The sequence below is a fragment of the Rhagoletis pomonella genome, unplaced genomic scaffold, assembly GCF_013731165.1.
Source record: "Rhagoletis pomonella isolate Grant_MI unplaced genomic scaffold, Rhpom_1.0 Rhpom_scaffold_00002, whole genome shotgun sequence".
Taxonomy (NCBI): domain Eukaryota; kingdom Metazoa; phylum Arthropoda; class Insecta; order Diptera; family Tephritidae; genus Rhagoletis; species Rhagoletis pomonella.
This window is the reverse complement of record NW_023458556.1, coordinates 60,988,211-60,994,648: the sequence shown is the minus strand read 5'-3', so window position 1 is coordinate 60,994,648 and position 6,438 is coordinate 60,988,211.

Below are 6,438 nucleotides of genomic sequence, written 5' to 3'. Positions count from 1 at the left end.
CGTCAAAGGCAACTTAACTGATTACTCGGTATCGTCCCGATTCCCGTTTTTCTTTGGAAATCTATTTCGTGCAGAAGGAGGGTGAGTAAATAAAGTGAAATGTGGTATTTGTTTTTTGCTTTTCCCTCTCTAAGTCCAACCGGGTTTTTTTATCAACTGTCACCATGACTTTTTTCAATCTGCCTCCATATAGTCGAAACAGTGTGCATCGGTTAGAAAACATGTATAAACACATCACTCATTTAAGTGAGAATAGGCTTCTTTTCTTTATACAGCCCGTTTTAAATTTGAATTATTATTAAAATAAATTTGAATTATTGTTCGCTTCCATTTCGGTCAATCGCTCAAATCAGACAAAAAATGTTGTATACTTTTGAATACGGTTTCAGCGAGTGCGCTGTAAAGACACAGGTATAAACGCTTGAAAGAAATATGTATTGAGTCAAATTGTTTTTTTTTTGTTAATGCGGTTCTTGCGTAGGTATAAACACGGTATACATATGTTACCGCTTATTAGAGAATTTCCTATACTTAGTGATGATTTTCTTGCGTGCTTAGGGACTGGACGGACAGCAGTCATACACGCAAATTGTTAAAGAAGATGCTGTATTCCAATTAAAAAAAAAATATATATAAATGATATTCGATATTTATTGAGTTTGCATTTTTGATTCTGTATTTTGTTTTTAGCTCATTTCTAATTTATTGCTCTTTTTTCTAAAGTTTCTTATTATGCTTTTTTCAGTATTCCTTTAAGCTAAAAAATAGCTCTCTTTCATCTTAATTGTGTATTTATTGGCCATTTATATTCTATATTATTCTGGATTTGATGGTAATTTTTTCTTTTTTTTTGTGCTCATCTCCAGAACTAGTTTGCGGCTTGAAGGTGAGTCAGTGGCTCAATGGGTAACGCTTATGCATATTTTAACATACTTATACTACATCTAAATATCGAAAGCATACGTTATTTTTTTACTATAAGGGCAAATCTAAAAATCAGGTAACCTTTCTGTTATTTAGCTTTATTTTCATTGCTGCAAACTATATCAAGCTGGCTGCTTTTGGATATAATTCATAGACGTATATTTGAAGCCTCAAATAAATTTTGAATCAAGTTGTTGCATAACTTTTGAGTTATAGATGTTTTCATTAAAAAATTATTAAAAACAACTGAATTTTTTGTGCAATTTTTAAGAGGTGAAAAAATAATTATGTCATAACTTTCGAAGCACACCATATACTGGTTTGAAATTTTATGGGCCATTAGTACTTATGTGTATAATTTATTTGTTGTGGGTAACTAAAGTGTGGCCTAAAAACTAACTAAATGGCAAGTAACTCAAAGTTTGTAACTCTACTTTTCACAATTTTCGATTTATCGCGTATAGTTTTTGAAGCATTTTATATTAAAAACTTTTTAAGTATGTATTGTATTCTACAAAAAATTACGAATAATTTGTTACCTTAGCAAGAGTTGTGCTTTCAGAATAAACAAACTTTCAAAGATAAAATATTCTGCGACCTTGAGCGTAGTTTTTATTCCAAAAACATCTTAATTGAAGGCTTATTTGGAAAATACGTCGAAACAACCTAAATCTTTTACAACTACTAGTCCTTATAACGTTACATATACCTATAAAATGCTTCAAAAAAAAGTATGTAAAAACCCTGATTTACTGCTTTTAATGATGCTCCTTCTTGTAGTCAGAATATTTCGAGCGTGGTACCAAATAACCTTTTTTTCGACAAAGGTTCTGATAGTTGCTCTTACTTAAGTGGAGCCTTCTAAATTTAATGGCGGCCCTGGTTTCGCGCGATTGGCGGTTCACTATAACATCTAGCAACCATACAACTGATTGCTCAGAGACATTGTTTTGGGTTATAACTCCTCCAGTTAAGCAGGTACAAATTTAGTATAGTTTCACTTTAATATATAGCACGCATACAACTTATTATTCAGATATGAAGTTAGAGTTATAGCGCAAAAACAAATATCTGAGTAATCAGTTGTATTGGAGCGATATGCTAAAGTGAACCTATTTCGATAATTTTAAAGAATAATTAAGGTAATATTAAAAAATATTAAAATTTTAGTAAAATCATTTCAAAACTGAGGGAGTCATTTATAAAATAGTTAGGATTTAATTAAATTTTAAAGTACCGTTATCTCGAAAACCCGAGCCAATCTGGTAAAACGGGGGATGCCATTGGATTTAGAACATTCCAATTCAGTGAGTTCAACTTTCAAAGTCTTTGCTCAAAATTTACAACTTGCACAGCGTAATTTGAACCCAGCCTATTCTTTTGTTTTCTATTTGAGCGATCTAAATGTGTACCTGATTTTTAGATTTGCCCATCAACATTTCGATGTGCTATGCCATATGTATGAGTATGTGTGCCAAACAGGCTCATTCCTGAAACTTCAGTCAATTTTGTTTTGGTAATTTGCATCTAAAAAACTATTCAAAAGCCGAATATCACGCAAGGAATTCCAACTAGATGCTGACAATCGTTATATCTTTGTATTATATTTACGTCAAAAGAAATATTTTAGAGCTTTTTTACTCGGGGATTTATTAAATTTCTTTTTTCTATTAAAAACCGGTAGCTTTCTATAAATTTTGACTACGTTTTAGGGGGCATCACCCTCCATACAAAAAAATCGGTAGTGTTTTAAAATCGAAATCATAAAATATAATATATTCTAAGACATATGTAGGTGAGCTGATCCGATTTGAAAATACCTCTTCGAGTTTTTTGTACATAGAAAGGTTTTCAAAATATTTTTCCCAACAAATTACCTTAGATAATAAAAGAATTTATGCTTAAACGGTCTGCATTAAAAGTTTTTAAGAATTTTATCAACTGAATAAATATAATGAGATTTTTGATACTATTTGCAAATCGGTCCAGCCCGTGTAAATCTTAATATTTTTACGAAATATTTTGGCGGAAGTCTTGAAAAATAATAAGCAGTATAATTGCAGTGGAACCCCCTAACCTCATCCCCCTTCAAAATTGTTTGGTGAGGCACCTTAATATGCAGAATGGTCGTAAGTCAAAATGTCTCAAAAGAAACAAGATACATCTAATAAGACATGAACATTATTCACTATTTTCCATTAGAGTAAAGTATTTTTGCTGTCTTTCGCAGTTCATCTGTCAAAAAATAAATATATTTTATGCTTAAAACTCATATTAAACACAAAAGTATTAACGCAAGACTTAATCAGTCAAAAAACTAAAAGAAAAGAGAGTAACAAGTTTATACATTCGAATTAAGAGAGTTTTGTGTAGGTAAATGACCGCAGTATAAGGCAATTCCAAATCAAATAAAGCAAGGATTTCATTTAAGTTATTGAAAGTAAAAATTCAATGATATCAAATTTAATATGCAAGTGATAGTTAATAAACAAATTATATATTTGCTATAACTGCAATTTTCCAAATACAGTTGCTTTTTGGATCAGAGTGGCAATCCAGTGGTGGCCCTTAAGCTTGATCTGGTAGTACAAATTTGCCTTTTCTCTGAATGAAATTTACTAACTGAGCTACTGATTAATGTAAATAGCTCTACGAAAAATCAAAAAACTGGAGACTTCTCAAGAAAAGATAAGAAGGGACTTCTTAATAACGGCATAAAAGAGACCGTTAGGTAAATAGCCACGATCCCTGGTCATGTCTTCCCGTACTGGGCGTCCTATTCAACTCCCAGTGCCGTAGCTGCTACCTCGAAGACTAAGTAAGACTTTGTGCGGCATTGTGTGGCGAATGAAGTCCTGGGCAAACTCTTCATAAAAATCTATGTATTCATTTCATTCATTTATCGCCTAGTGTAGATTCATCGAAAAGTCTAAATAAATATACCAACATGGGTGGTCGAGAATACGAGTGGATGGTCAGAATTTCAAAATGGTGTTTGATATACTTGAAGTAAGCATAATTTCGACATTCAACGGCAATATTTCGTGCGATATTTCTTATTTATCTGGATTTTTTTTAGATGATAAATCTAAATGCTTTCGAACACTGGAACACGATATCGAGTATTTTGGCTGTTCTACTAGTCTAGACAGCACCTGCAGAAAGCCTATTTTCACGCTCAAAACGATTAAATCATACTTGAAAGTAGGTTTTGAAGATCCCTTGAATGGACTCGCATCATTGAATATTCATTTTGATATACAACTATATGGAAAAATTTCTTTCTAAATCCTGCAAGTGTTTGAAACTTGTTTATATTTTTATGTAAATACAATGCGTACGTACGTTATTTGGAAAAAAAAAAATACCGCCGACTCTACGGTGGGGATCATGGGTACTTATTCGTGAGAATTCTGTTTATAATAATTCCCGTCAAGTACACACGGTTGAGTAATGAGGCAATAACGCTTTAAGAAAATACACTACAATTTGCAATATTTTACCCAGAACGGATGCATAAATCTTTCTAAAAGTTTAGGATGAATCCAATAAATTTTACTCAGTTAAATTTGTTGAAAAATACTTAAAGAATTAGGGTAGTTAATTGTTTTTAGAATTCACACTTAAGTACATATGTTTGTTAGTAACTAGAGGTATGTATATATGTAATTATGTACATATGTACATACATCAGAGCCAGTAATCTCGATGAATCACCGGAGCTTGACCTTTAAAGTGCGTGTCTAATACTCGCTCACATTGTGAAGTTTTAAATAGCTGTGATTTATATTTCAACTCATTTGTCTTTTCTAGTTCCTTCTAAGGAAATAAATGTTTCTAATTAATCAGCAGTAGTCAGTCCATCATCTAATGTGCCAACTACTTGTTAAAGCTCTTCGAGTGTCAGAACAACACGCTTACCGGTTTGGTTGCTGCGCTCTGCTTTGTCTTAGAAAATGTTACTTAAAAAGACAATAGGGGTATTCTCTGAGTCTTGCAAAGCCCTTGCATGGTGCACAGATTGCACGGATTGCACGGTAAAAACCGGTTTTCGTATGGGACAGCTTTGCAAACCGTGCAATCCGTGCACCGTGCCAGGGCTTTGCAAGACTCAGAGAATACCCCTAATGTGTTTTTTATTAATTTGCATAGGTTGTGGTTTCGTTATTGTTTTAATACCCCAGTGCACTTGCGCACAAGGGTATTATAACTTTGTTCACATAACGGTTGTTTGTAACAGCCAAAACGAATCGAGATAGATATAGACAAATGTATACATATGTAAATGATTAGAATAAAAAAGAAATCGATTAAGCGGTGACTGTCTTTTCGTCTGTTCACACGATAACTCCAGTAAAAATTTAGATATCTTAACGAAACTTGGTATGTGTACTTCTTTTCAGCGTATTGAAAATGGGCAAAATCGGAAAATAACCACGCCTACCTCTCACACAACGGTAATTTCCAGAAATACGAAAACTGCGAGATTTTAGTAACTACGGAAGCCTATTCACTCAAAATTGATATTGCAAATTATTTAGACGAAATGTAAGAATATTATAAATTTTTGGAGAATGGGCATAGCCACGCCTACTTATGATTACATGTGTATAACTTGGTAACGCTTCACCAATTTCTCCCAAACTTGGCACAATTTTTGGCCTTGGTACAACATACCAAATGGCTGAAAATCTTTAAAATCTGACAATAACCACGCCCACATCCCATGTAACGGTAATTTAGGGAAATAAAAAATCTTCGATGAATCAGTAAATACTGAAGCTGGTGTATTCAAAATTTATGTTTGAAATAACTATCTAGCAAAAAATACGTTTATAAAAAACAATTTTGGAAAATAGGCTTGGTACCGCCCACTTATGACCACATATGGGTATCTCGGTAACCGTTCGTCCACATAAAAGCAAACTTTTAAAATTATTAAAATCGGACTAAAATTACGCCCACTATTCGTATAGCGATAAATTTCAGAAATGCTTGAAACTTCGATATTTCGAAATTTAAGGATGCTAATTTACTCAAAATTGCTACTATCAAAAATCTCTTGGAAATAAGTAACTTTTTTGTGGAATTTTGGAAAATGGGCGTGATATCGCCCCCATATTACTATTTAAGTTTATCTCATTATGTCAAACGTAACGCGCTATCGAAGATGTTTGAAATAGGGGTAAAACTACCCATGCTTACCATGTAGCGGTAGTTTTCGGAAAGACGAAAGAATTATATTTAATACGTGCGCTGGGTATTTGATGTTCGGCTCCGCCCGAACTTAGACTTTTTTAATTGTTTTTATTTAATGTTGTGCGGCGAATTTACAAATTAACAACCAAATGTACAGTTGAGATGCGTAGAGCAGTAAAGCAAACAATGGATACCTCAATGAATGGGCTTGGCTTTGAGCAGTGGTATCAGGATTTCAAGCACTTAAGTATGTACTCACTCGTATGTACATATATGGGTAAATCTCTAGAACCGCACGATTTATTGTTACTCTTT